At 39.6% G+C, this 14,089-nt stretch overlaps 1 protein-coding gene and 1 pseudogene across 34 annotated transcripts in view; both read right to left on the reverse strand.

Moving 5' to 3' along the window:
* The window catches only part of ABI3BP (ABI family member 3 binding protein), a 263,790-nt gene that overhangs the window by 174,244 nt on the left and 75,457 nt on the right, over positions 1-14,089 (reverse strand). Inside the window, exon 1 of one of the 34 annotated variants that reach the window (XM_054246099.2) lies at positions 10,662-10,906. The exons of the other annotated variants lie outside the window; for them this stretch is intronic. The gene's annotated coding sequence lies outside the window, so the exon portion shown is untranslated. Of the gene's footprint in view, positions 1-10,661; positions 10,907-14,089 lie in introns of those variants that run through there. 34 annotated transcript variants of the gene reach the window in all.
* LOC103788430 (BRCA1-A complex subunit Abraxas 1 pseudogene) lies at positions 1,194-9,258 on the reverse strand (annotated as a pseudogene).

The following is a 14,089-nucleotide window of genomic DNA, read 5'->3' on the forward strand; positions in this document are numbered from 1 at the left end:
ATGATGAGTTCGTGTCCTTTGTAGGGACACGGATCAATCTGGAAATCGTCATTCTCAGCAAACTAACACAAGAACAGAAAATCAGACACATGTTCTCATTTGTAGGTGGGTATTGAACAATGAGAACACATGGACACATGGAGGGGAGTATCATACACTTGGGTCTATTGGGGGGACTAGGGGAGGGATGGCAGGGGTGAAGTAGGGAGGTTGGGGAGGGATAACATCAGGAGAAATGCCAGTCATAGATGGAGGGATGGAGGCAGCAAACCACATTGCCATATGTATACCTATGCAACAATCCTGCATGATCTGCGCATGTACCCCAAAAACTAAAGTGCAATAAAATATATAAAAACCATAAAAAGATGATTTATACAAAATAAAGACATTGAATGTGACAGACATTCTTATCTACGTATACATGTATCAGTTCTGAGTCCCACTGGCCTATCCCCAAAACACTGGATTACCAGGCTTGTACTGTGCTCAAAATTGTGGATTTGCTAAATTTCATGCAAAGGACTCTAAACTAGGGGAGAGATACTGTGTCATAATGAAGGCTGCCAGATTTAGCAAATACAAAAATAGGACAAGTGTAAATTTTAGATACTATTTTGCAAGTTTATTGCATGGTGTCCAGCATTTGATCTGGTAACCCTAGCCGTAATGGACTTCTAAAAAATTATCACTTGAGAACTTTAATGACTTAGACAAAAACTAAATTTTCATATCAATTTCCTTCCACAGTGTGAAAAGAAATTCTATTTCTTTTCTGTTCTTGCTTTTCCAATTGTTTCTCTTTTTCTTTAGAGATGGATCTCACTCTGCTGCCCGGGTTGGTCTCTAATTCCTGGCCTCAATCAATTTTCTGCCCTATCATCTCTAAGTGCTGGAATTACAGGTGTGCGCCACTGGGTCCAGCCTCACTTCTCCAATTGCAAAGAATGTATCAGTGTAAGCCTTTCCCTCACAACTTAGTAAAACGTGAAAAAAGATTTTAAAATAAAAGCATATGATGTTCAAAAAAGCACTTTATAAAACAAACAAGCCAAGACTTATCTATGGATTACTGCAAACAAGTGAACATAGTAAAAACGAACTTATCTGTACTAATGCTAGTAGCTCAACATAGTAAAAACAACACAAATGTTTGGCTTTACCCATCAGCCAAATTTTTAAAAAATCTCCTTTTAGGTTAAAAGGATCAAGACGGAGGAGATGGTTGGATATTCACCAAAACCCTTCATTTTCTCAATCTCTCAATTTCTGTGCTGCTCATTGTGGATCCTTTTTCTCGGCTGCTACTGTCAGTATCTGTTTTAGATGGTTTGTCTTGCATCTCTAACAGCTGTGATCTCTTGAGCTGCCATCTGTCATCTAAGGCTTTATGCTTAATTATTTGCGGTGTACTAGCTGGACTAGCTTCAGGAATGTTAGTGTGTTCTACCATTAAGATCAGATTGGCCACCACATCGAGGTGGTTTTTGTTACAGCTACTTTTAGAAACATGTCTGTCTTTTAAAGACATACCACATGAATGAAGAAATTCAGAATCTGGAAAAAAGGTCTGTAATGCTTGACAAGGAAAGGTGTTCTCCTGAGGGTCTTTTTAGATGTTCTTCTCTCGTGCTGCCTGAATCTGTGCTCCTCTTGTTTTTTCAATTTCTCATTTTAATCTGTTTAGTTTATCTCTTGCTTGTTCACCATCTTTCACATTTTTTTTTGCATATACTGTTTAATTCCTCTTGTAATGAAGCATACATTTCATTTACCTTGTGTACCTCCTTTCAGGATCCATCTTCTTCAAAAAATGTAGAGCTCTGTGTTTTTACTGCTTGACTAAAACCAGTGTGCGTGTGGGAACCTGATACAGTTTTATAACCTAGTTGTTCAGAAATATCCAGATTGGCAACCACTAAAGGTACCCTGTGAAAAAGTCCTTTTTGAGGTTTATATAAGGCATGTTTCATTCAATGAGTAAAGCAGCTGTCTGTTATACTTGGTGTTAATAGCAGAAAAGCAAGTTCCTGGTTTGAAAAATACTCCTGCCTTCAAAGCAAGCTTGTGGTTTTTTTTTTTGCGAGCAAAAAGAAATTGAAAAAAAAAAAAAGAAAAGAAAAATGCTCCTGTGAGTGTTTGTGAAGCAGCCTCTCTCCAAACATCAAGATTAGATCTGAATGATGATGGAATTTGTACCAACCTATCACATTCCTTTTGACATTTGATCATATTTTCTTCAGTGCTTGCTCATTTATTTCACTTGAGGAATTAGAAAAGCTTAAAAGAGCATGGAATATATTTCTGAATGTCAATTGTATAAACAACTTCATCATCATCCATTTGGGAATCAGTAATGCTATTCTTGGCTTCACCTTTTACTTCCCAAAGAAGAAAGCCTTCCATGTGTTAGACTGTGCTGGGGTGCTGTAAGGCAGGCTGGCCAGCACGAAGCCTGAGAGCACTGCTCTTACCCTCAGGCTGCATGAGACCTATCTTCACAACTACGTCACTAATATGAAATGCTTCTACAATAATTTATGGAAAAGGAAATGATTTCTCTTACAAAAATAACAAATAACATAAAATGCATTCATCAGCAAGTCAAAGGAAGCATCAAACAAAAGCCTCAAGGGATACAAGAGCAGCACCATTACTTAGCAACTTGTTTCTTAGTTTTATATAAAATAGCAGACTGATGTACAGCTATAGACGCTTTAGAATTTGATGAAATAAGGTAATTATTTTTATTAGAAGCCAGTGTGGCACATCATAAGACCCCTAAAAAGAATAAAATCACCTACAGAATTTCAAAAAAATTATGCCCATGGAAATCCCCATAAAAGAAATATTGTCGATTCTGATTTGCATCTGTAGGTGTCCACAAGCTGCATTTAGATATACTCGGACCAGAGTGAATACAATCTGAATTTAAACATCCTCTAGCTCTTGATAGGTGGTTAACAGCTCTGATAATGCATTTCATTGACACTAACCCTGAGTAATACCTGCCTGAAAAACACCCTTGAGAAATATTGCTGTCTTTTAAGCTCCAGCAGGGAGTTCCACTCACTCACTAGTTGCTTCTCAAAAAAGGGACTTCCTAAGTGTGGCCGAGAAGCAGGTAAACAAAGAGCTCACCAATGCCCTGGGCTCTGTCGCTCTGTGGCTCCCTATCAGCTGCCTTTGCCCCTTGCTGTAGATAGTTTCCCTGGCCTGTTGGTAGGTAAAGGGGAGAAGAGAAAGGGGAACCCCACTGAAGAAGTCAGTCTGGGCAGAGCTGGGCAGTCCTGTGGGGAGCTGGAATGTAAAAGGAGATAGAATTCTGCTGTCTCCTCACTTACTGAAAGGCTACTTACCAGTAGTTCTAAGTTTCACTAGGGGGACCAGCTTTGCGCCCCCCCCCCCCCCCACGCCACCCATTCTCCCATTCCCATGACAAAGAACTGAGTAATGAAACCAAATTGACATGACAACAGCAAACTGGTTTCAGCAATGGGGTATAAAAATTATTCATAACTGAACTGTATCCACTTCCACCCTGAAGACCATTGCTGGAAAATGATAGGCTCCAATATTGTTGGTGCAACAGATGCCATCACTCCACAGGACAGTCAATGATGACTACAGAAAACCCACCCGTCCATGATGATTAAGTGACCCTGAAGTAACTACATGTGAAAAAGCCAGAACAGCAGCAACTGAACGTCAGGACCAACTCAGGAACATCACTAATGTTCTTTCAGGAGGGAGGGTGTCACTTCTAGAAAAACACTGATGGGTATTTTCCTAGAAAATTGGGGAAATCCTGCTGTTTGCTTGGGCGTGTGCTAAGTTGTAGCTTTGCAAAATTTCATGGTGGCTTGAAGTCCAAATAGAATACAAAGTAGCAGAAGTAATGTCAGTGTTGTACCAACTTTCCTAATATAATCGACTAATATACAATATTAGTAATTTCTAATACATCACTCAGTAGATTGCTAGCACCTTGCCCTTAAACATAAAAAAGAATGTCTATGGAATTATGGAGCGTCACAAAGTAGCCTTTTGGAGTATTCCTAAGCCCCTGAAGAAAGCCCGGTAGGTGGAGGATCCCTCTGGACTGGGCCAGGCTTTCAGTTCATGCTCTGTTTACTCATGTACCTCTAAACCTGGAAACTGCTCAATAAACATGTTCTGAAAGAATGAATGAATCTGTTCTTCTACCCCTTTAATGCCGGGGGATAGAATAAAGATGAATGAAGGCCAAGGCTTTGCAGGCAGAAGGGAAAAAATAATAATTAGAGGGTTGAGAAATAGAACAATCGGCACAAAGAAAAATATTTTTTGAAAAACGAGTAATCAGACAATTAGTCTTTAATAAGTCCTATTTGTAGGACTGTTGTTTTTTCCCTTAGAAAAAGCCTATGTTTTCATGTGGTACAAAAAACTGTTTTCCTTCTCTGCCTGAGAAATAATTGGAGAGCAAATTTTAAAGCAGATCCTACACTATTCGGTAATTATTTCCATTAAACATTACAAGATCTGTTGAATAATGAACCCACGCCCAGTTTGACAGAATACCCTGTTATGCCCCACAGCTTGGAGAATTCTGGCTTCTCTCCGTCTTTAAGACGCAGTCTGGGGGAACAGGCCCCTGGCTGGCTAACACTGAAGGTTAAACTACTCACAGAAGTGCAGCCAGCCGTTCGCAGAGCAAGAATGCAAAAATGACTAGGAACAGCAGCCACTGCTAAGATTCCAGAAGGTTCACAGGCCTGTTCTGAAGGGAGCTTGCAGCCTGTGTTGGTGCAGATGTCACAAGAGAGGTTGCTGAGGATTGTCTGGAATTGGTAACAGCGGTGAGAAGCAGCCCCACACTGGCCCACTGTAGAGAGTGGGTGGAGCCTCCGTATATGAGATGGGAATGCGGCATTGATTGGAAGAGAGCCTGTGGGGAAAGGGGATGGGAGGAAGACAAGGTTAAAGGGGGAAAGAGGGAGTCTTTCCAGCAATGTGCACTCTCAACCACTCTGCCATACGTGGTCACCATTCACAGCTTTCTAAGGTTGTCTGGAAGAAATGATGCATGCACTTTTTCCAGACAGAGGGCCGTTTTAAAGACAATCCACTGAGGAAGACATTATTGGAGTTCTTCTCGGAGTTATATTTTCATTCTGTGAGAGTTGGAGTGGCAACGCTGTTAAAAACATGCATTTCACTCAAGGCTGACTATATAATTTGCAGGGTCAGATGCAAAAGAGTGCCATTGAAGGCACAACATACAACTTTTGCTTTCTTCCACCATCTGTCTTGATCTGTCATGATGTTTATTTGCTATTTAATATTGTACTTTGCAGGTGAGTGCAGACCCTCAGCCCACTCCCTTTGCCCTCCACTTACTATCTCCCTCCAGCAGCAGTCCCAGGATCAAGATCAAAGTGCTTTACCCTCATCCCCCAACCCACCCTCCAGGGGAGAAAAGTCCATCTCCCTTCCCCACAGGTCTGCCAACCCAATTCATGGACTGGTCAAGGGATTGCCACATCTGCACTGGGACACACTGTGTATCTCATGCAGGTGCCAGCAAATGCCCTACTTAATGCACAGTGGCACTGCCAAACTCTGCAAGGACTGCTGCCACCATGTCCTGCCACATGTTGTCATGGAGGTGTGCACACCCAAGTCCCTGCTGGGGGTGGAGGGCAGCTGAAGTCGCTGAAGAGGGATGGGAAGTGGAAGGCAGCCAAGTAGCAGGGACACCAAGGCTGGAGGACAAGACAGTTGAGAAGCAAACTAGGGGAGGGGCTGGGAGGCCGAGCACAAGAGCCCAGGCTCCAAGCCATCCACACCTGCTCTGTTGTCCCATAGGACCTCACTTAAGCAAAATAAAACAAAGATAAAATTCTTAAGAATTCATGACAGTGACAGCAGAGCACTGAACCTAGAATGCAAGGTCCTCTAAGTGCACCGGTCATGACCCTTTCACTTCCAATGCCCTCATACCAACCACAATGCTGAGGTTCCAGGTCACCTCATTTCCTGCAGTCCTGGCATAGAGTCGGGAGCATCTCCTTCAACCACTGTCCCAAACTAACCCTACTTCACTCGCACGCTCTGACAAATTCTCTCCCCAACACCACAAATATTTAAAAACGACTTCCTTTACCCACTTGTCACATCCTTTCCTAGTTTAGCAGACCTGTTAGGCATTAAAATTGTTGGCTTTATTGCCTGTGGTTATTTCCTTGCCTGTGGTTATATGTGCACCCGCAGAGAAGCTTAGTGTAGGGTGTTGTCTGTTAATGGGCTTAAGGCTTGGCAAGGGCTCGATGTTGAAGTAGACTGTACATTCGCACACACACGCTTTCCAGTGAATTCACCTCTTTGTTCATGTTATCGCTGCAGGAAGTGTGTCTGGATATTTTTCTTCATCAGGACTTCGTTTGGATATTTCTTTCAAGTTATAAAACCAGGTCACATTAGCTCTCAGATAGTTTACAAAGTCAAAGCCTTCAAATCAGCAAAGGCTTTTTTTTTTCCCCCCTGTTTGAGTGTTGTCAGCTTTTCCACGTAGGGGTGAGGAGTCAGGAATAATTTAGACAAGATGAGTTTTTAACATTGACTTCAAAAGTGCCAGAACACTTACAGGCCATGGAGAAAAGCACTTTGGCATTATGGGCAGAGCCACAGGCTCTGGAGCCAGCCTACCACTTGTAGATTTCTTAACCCCTTGGGGACTGACTGTCCTCAGTGGGACAAAGAGAATGCTAATGGTACCTACTTCATGGGGTTGCTGTAAGGATTTAATAACCCATTTCCATAAAGCTCTTAGCCCAGCACATTGTAAGTGCTCAAAATATTAAATCATCAGCTAACAGGTTGATAAGAACTACCACTCTAGCACTTGACCACGCGCCCAGCCCAGAGAATGAAACACAGCAGTGGCAAATCCCCCAGCCCTTGATTTTGTTTCTCTTTTCTTGATGCAGAGCATCCCCAGTGGCAGAGAAAAGGCTGGGCTATTACGTTGGGATCAGATTGTGAAAAATCTGGGGACCACGCAAAGAATTCTGGGCTTTCTCCCATACGTAGCTTGCATATGGTTTTTCAACTGAACTGGGGTACTAATGAAAGTGAGCACAATCAATTGTATCAGAACAGCAGCAGGTGTTAGCCACGATGATGCCAGATTAAAGAGGGTATATAGTTACTTTACTGCTAGGGTGGAGTCAACCTTTTACCCCAGTTAAATAATTTTTTGTCTCCTGGATATTTTACTATAGGCAACTAGGCAAGTAGTCGTAGGCCTACTATAGACAAGTAGAAAAAGATAGGACTTTTATTTGGGCAGGGAGTCCTCCCCAGCAAACTCTGAGTAGTCAATTATTACAGCTGTGAATATATTGATTCTGATTGTGGAGCCCACCAGGGAAGGTGAGACTCAGCTCTGGCCCTAAGGAGCTTACCCTTTCAATGGTGAGACATGCACAAAAGAAACACACACGCAATAAAAACAATCAGGGAACAACACAGAACAGAATATAACCTATCTTGGCCTTCACAGCATAGCCCTTGGTATGACTCATGTGCATCAGAGAGCACCAAGTGTCCATGGAATGTGAAATATGTAAAAGAAAATAATATGTGGGTAATCAGGAAAGTTGATGTGATTATGTTCCTTGGTTTTGAAATGTTAAAAAAAAGAAAAAAGAAAAAAAAATTCTAAAGTTTAAATGCTACCTTCTATATCTATTCCAGATAACCTTTAATATCCTTTTACTGGCAGCTGGCTTTCCACTTAAGACCATTTCTCCAAAGCAAGACTTTTGCAATGAATCTGGGACTATATTACCATTTACGGCCCATGACAAAAAGGGCCATTAGCCATTCGGAAACACTCTTTTAGATATAATGGAGAATGATGTTCTAAAAGTTAGATTTGATCTCAGTGCACTGTTTAATACATTTGAAGAAATTGTGCTTTATATTCAAATAATGTGAATCTTTAAATTGTATTTCCAAGAAAGGATACACTTGGCGACAGCTGATCATTTGATGAAGTCAAGCAGACCATGAAAACACTGTAGTTGAATCCAGCAGAAAAAAATAGGACTTTGAAAAGATGTTTTCTTTACCAAAACATGATGAAATGGTCATCTTTTATCAAACAATAGCTTTCTGGTATAAAGTTATGGTGAATTGGTTAAGAGATAGCACATATTTATTAAGAAATTGATACCTATTAGGCAAATTTATTTAAAAATCCCCTTTGAAGCTTAAGTTCTGCTAAATTTTGTCCCTTAGAGGAAAAAAAAAAAAATCAAGTAATTCTGGGATTCCTGCTTTTTTTAAAAAAATAAAAATAAAATTGGACTCATCTTGAAGATTTAAAGCCAAATACTTCCCAAGTGGTAAATCTATTTCCAAAGAAATAACTAAGAATTAGATGACATCTCGAAAATAGTTTTAAAAGAGAAAAATCTTAAATGGTACCCACAGCTGTTTCAGACTTTCTGGGTCTTTCCCTTTCCTCTCTCCATACATCCATTATTTTTCTGAAATCAATGACAACATTGAGGGTAAAAAGAAATCTAAGCCTCCTAGGATCCTTAGCTCCTGGGAGTTTTCTACTTGGGTGAAGTGTAGAGGCAAACAAGACATACAGAAAAAAAAAAAAGTAGCAATTGATTAACCTTAAGAATGATAAAAGCAAATGCTAAGTCTCCAGGATATTCATGAAGAGGGACTGAAATGTCTGCATTGGCCAGAAATGGGCTTGTGGATAGTAGATAAAATAGGACTTGACAGATGGACAGCACATAATAAGCAGAGATGGTGGTGGTGGTGGAGGAAGGGAAGAAGAGAACAAGTTTTGAGGACAAAATGAGTGCTTATTTATTTCAACCTTAATGAGGAGGTAGCCATAATACATCTCCTCACCCACTTTATAACTATTTACAGGACATTATAGAAACAACATATCAGGAACTTATGACCTTTGTCCTGTAGAACAGATCAAGTTCCCCAAGTTCTGAGAGGCAGTAGAACACAGTGGCTCAGAGCTCAGACTTCCTGGCTACAAATCCGGTACCTGCCACATACTAGCTGAGTAGCCTGAGGAAGTTTAAAACTCTTAGAGCTTCATCCTCCTCCTGGGCAAAAGAGAGCTAATACTACTACTTAACCCTGCGTAACATCGTGCATCTGTGTTTTGGGACTGTCTGATATCCACTCCTGGCAGCTGTCTTGTTCCCTGCCTTCGAAGCCTCTTCCCATCTCTCTAAGGACTCTGCCAGGAAGAGAGGGCTCAGCTGGCTTCAATGGCTGGCACTACATCATTTCCTCCCATTGGGTTATCCTGCTTCTTTTTTTATCAGTTATTTTTTCAGCTTCTTTATATTCACAATAGAGTTCCCTATATAGTCCCTTCAGTTATTTTCAACCTCTACGTCTGTTTTCCTCCAGTGCATAACCACTTGTCTTGTGACAGTGATCCTTCAGTGTGATAAACGGTAGCAATTTCCATTATTTTAGATTTCATCCCACTTTCATAAAAATAGAGCATTCTTAAACATTTTTTATAGGACACAACTGAAATGCCAAGGGTTGCCATGATAAAAGAGGAAAAATTGTGCATTTCCTCTTGCCATTTATACAAATAAAAAAACTAGGGTAAACACTGTAAATGGTACTAATAATCTATAGAAATAGAAATTGCATTAAAATTTATAAGCATACAACTTATACTGATTCATATCTGGATCAACAATTGTAAATAAACTTTACTTTTAAATTCTTGAAACCGTTTTACTGTGAAACAGAGAAACTTCAAAATAGGAAAGTGATGGTTGAATTTTAGCACAAATGTACTTAGAATTGCCATCAGTTAATAAAAGTGTCATGCACTTATTTTTTATCTATTTAATAGGACAGGTCAAAATTCTTGCTATCTTCTTGCTAAAAATTGCTTAATTCAAATGAGAGATTGAAAAAAGTAAGATCTAGAGATGATAGACTTCTTCAGGTAGACATTTTTGGAGGAGTCACCATATTTTTCTTTGGAGGCAACAGCTCAGGAATTATAAGAGGCACCTGACAACTCTCTTCACCAAAGGCACAAAGTCTGTGTTCTAGGAAAGAAGAGAGCTTCTCTGAGACACACCTGTGTGCGTGCACCAGCGCTACTGTGTCATAATCTTAGATTTTGCTTATTTTGTTTTTTAATCTTGTATTGAGGGTTGACCCTCTCAAAAAAACATACTTGGGTGTGATAAATGTGTATGGCTACCTTTCAGTGACTAACAGCTCTGCTGAAACAATCTACCTCTACAATTTTACCGGGGCTCTCTCTCCACCCCCAAATATGAAACAAAACCACAAAATTGCCACGTAGACCAAGCTTTTTCAGGCTAGGCACTAACTTCTTAGAGCTGCTCAGAACATCAGTGGAGAGAACGCAACTGAGACAAACTCAACTCAAAAGTGTTAGGTAAATTATCCAAGGCCACCCTGCTTGTTAGAACGGCAACTGACAAAGTTTATAAAACATGCCTACTCCGTGCCAGACTCTATATTTGCTTTTTAATATGATTTAGTCATAGTCTTTACAATGCTTCTGAAAGATTATTCTCTATTTTATAAATGAGAAAAATAAAACACAGATAATTTAAACTACTTACCCACAACCGTTCCACAACGACTTGTGTTGAATTTGAACCCAGGTCTGTCTGACTCAAAAGTAAATATGTGTTCTTTCCCTGTATCATGCTGCCTCTCAGGTGAAGGCTGAGCCTTCCCAGAACCCGGATTTTAGTATTCTCTTCCAGGGCTTAGTTCAGCTTAGAGCATCTCCAGTGCATCAGCACTGCAACCTTTTCCTCACTAGAGCTAGCTTACTCGGAGGAGTTAGAGGCAAGAGAGTGACTCAGAGGCCCGTGCAGAGTGTGAGAAATGCACTTCTTTAAGGAAGTGAGTGTGAGGGTTAGCAGCTGTGAGAACATGAGAACTAAAACACTTGTCCCCATTCTTGGCCTCCATTATACTCCCTTTGGAGCCCTAACACCTGGTTGGAAGACAAAGTTTTCAGTCAGAATTTGTCATGGTGAATATATATTTTTAAACCTTTTCTGCAGTAAGCCTTTTCTGCAGCAAGGATATTAAAATAACTCTTCAACGTGCACCAGATAACTGATGGACTGTGGGTCTTCCTCTCCAGGTGCCACTGATTAAAGTGTTTTCAGCTGTCAACAGGACATCATTAAGTATGAGTCTTTAAAGGTCACGCTTTATTAGAGATTAGCAAAATTACTAGCAGCTGATCATAAAAGAAAGCCGCAAACACTTAAAATGTTAACCAGGAGTGAGAAGATTCATGTTGTGAGTCAAAAATAAAAAAGATATGGGAACCTAGAGGATCTATTAAATGTGAATCATGTTTTATCACAATGTTGCAGGGCTCTGAGGCCATTAATATTTACTAATAGCCACCTGGGAAAATGTATTTTTCCTACTGCCCCCTGCAATAGAGTACAATCTTAGATCAATTTTTATAGAAATTTCATATAAATATTAATTTCCAAAATGGCAAAAGGAGGATTTTGTTTACTTTTGCATGGAAAACCAGTAAGTGATCTGAAAACATCTCTGTCAATACTTAATAAATGGAAAGATAATAGGTAGATATAAAAGTAAATATAAAAATGGTTATAAATGATTACTTAGAGGGAGTCCTAGTCCACGGGTCACTAAATGTTAGCTTGAATATTTCTGAATAATAACATCTTCTCATTTCAATGGTAAAATGAAAAATGATGGTAAACATTATTAAATGTGTCAGATGAGATGATACTTAATATTTTGAAACTGAGGGTAACTTACTGTGTTTGGGTATAGTTCCATGCAACTGAAAAACATGCTACTACCTTATTGCAAAAGAAAGTAAGAGCGGGAGCTGAAAGTGATGCTGTTTTTTTTTCCATAAAGTAATAAAAATTCTTTTCTTTTTATAGCACTTTGTACTCAAGGGACTTTAATTCATCACTTTATAAGTACACTAAACCGCCCGCAGCCTGTCTGTGAAAAATACACCTGCTACAGATGAGCATAGTTGAGATTTATCACACAGTAAACTAATATCAGAAAGGGAATCAAATAGAGGTGTAAATGTTAAACAGCTTGTAGCAGACAGAATAATGCCCCCCACAAAGCTTGCTTACCTCCTAATCCGCAGAACCTGTGAAGATGTGAGGTTGCATGACAAGGGAGAATTGAGGTTGCAGACAGAATTACTATTGCTAATCGGCTGATTTTAAAATAGGCAAAGTATTTTGGATTATCCAGATGAGTTTACTACAATCACAAGGGTCCATAAAAGTAGAGAGGAAAGCAGGAAAGGAGGCCAGGGTGATGTGATGTGATTGATGGGATGGGATGTGATGTGATTGATGTGATGTGATGTGATGTGATGTGATGTGATGTGATGTGATGTGATGTGATGTGATGTGATGTGATTGATGTGATGGGATGTGATGTGATGTGATGTGATGTGATGTGACGGGATGGGATGGGATTGATGTGATGTGATGGGATTGATGTGATGTGATGGGATGGGATTGATGGGATTGATGTGATTGATGTGATGGGATGGGACATGATTGATGTGATTGATGTGATGTGATGGGATGGGATGGGATGGGATTGATGTGATGTGATGGGATGGGATTGATGGGATTGATGTGATTGATGTGATGGGATGGGACATGATTGATGTGATTGATGTGATGTGATGGGATGGGATGGGATTGATGTGATGTGATGGGATGGGATTGATGTGATGTGATGGGATTGATGTGATGTGATGTGATGTCATGTCATGTCATGTGAGAGAAGGGTGTGACCCACTGTTGTTAACTTCAAGGTGAGGAATGCAGTAGCCTCTAAAAGCTGGAAAAGACAAAAAACCAGATTCTGCCCCTAGAGCCTCCAGAAAGGAATGCAGCTCTGCCCACACCTTGATTTTAGCTCAGTGAGACCCATGTTGGATTTCTGACCTATAACTGCAAGATAATAAAGTTGTAATGTTTGAGCCACTGAATTTGTATTAATTTGTTTTAGCAGCATCAGGAACTAATTTATGGCTGCTTAATCAATTAGGAGCAACTAATGCAAACATAGTCACAGAAGACTATAAATAACCAATTTAAACAACCAAAAACTAACATTAAACTTGGAACAAAAGTTCATTTCTGAAGTAATAAAAGCAGAAGCACACTCATTCCTTGGCTTAAAGAAAAATGGAAAAGGAAATATGTACGAGGAATGTTTTTCCGTTTCCACTAGACTACTAGAAGAGAAAGGGGATTAATAAAAAGAATATTGATCTACAATACGAGGTAAGAGTTTTTAAAATACTAATTGGAATAGCCTTCTAGGAGTTATGGAATGTTTGCCCCTAGGTTCTTTGAGATGCACAGTGACCTATTTTATCTGCCTTAAATTACTTAAATAGCTACTTGCCTGATGATGGAACTTAGATTAAACAATCTCTCATGTCCTCCTCCAGCCTAAATATTCTCTACAGACTGAAGTCTATTCAATTCTGTGGCACAAATGTTTAGTGCCAATTTATTCACTGTAAATTATCTTGATACAAATAACCAAGGAATAAGACATAAGTTTGCCTTTAAGAAGTTTTCAGTATTATAGTTAACCAAAGTAAATAACCAAGCATATTCAAGCTAGACCAAAGGAATCATAAGGCATAGATAGGTGATATATTGATAAAAACCCATTAGATATATAAAAATCAATGCATTCTTATTGTCCCTAAAGAAAAACCAACAAATGCTGATCATCTTTGGAAATACGCAGGACATGAACTTTTAACAGTGAAAATTTATGGCAAAACTGCAATAACTTTTGCACCAACATAATAAAACCAATATATATGGGAAATAAGTAGATGAGAGAAATTTCTTCTTTGTCATTGGCTAAAATAGGCAGAAAGAATAACAGAATGAGAAAATTGCTATTATATAACTCCTGAATGAAATAATAGATATGGGCAATGATCAACAGATGCTAAAACCATTAGATAAATTTGATGGAG

The sequence above is a fragment of the Callithrix jacchus genome, chromosome 15, assembly GCF_049354715.1.
Source record: "Callithrix jacchus isolate 240 chromosome 15, calJac240_pri, whole genome shotgun sequence".
Lineage (NCBI taxonomy): Eukaryota > Metazoa > Chordata > Mammalia > Primates > Cebidae > Callithrix > Callithrix jacchus.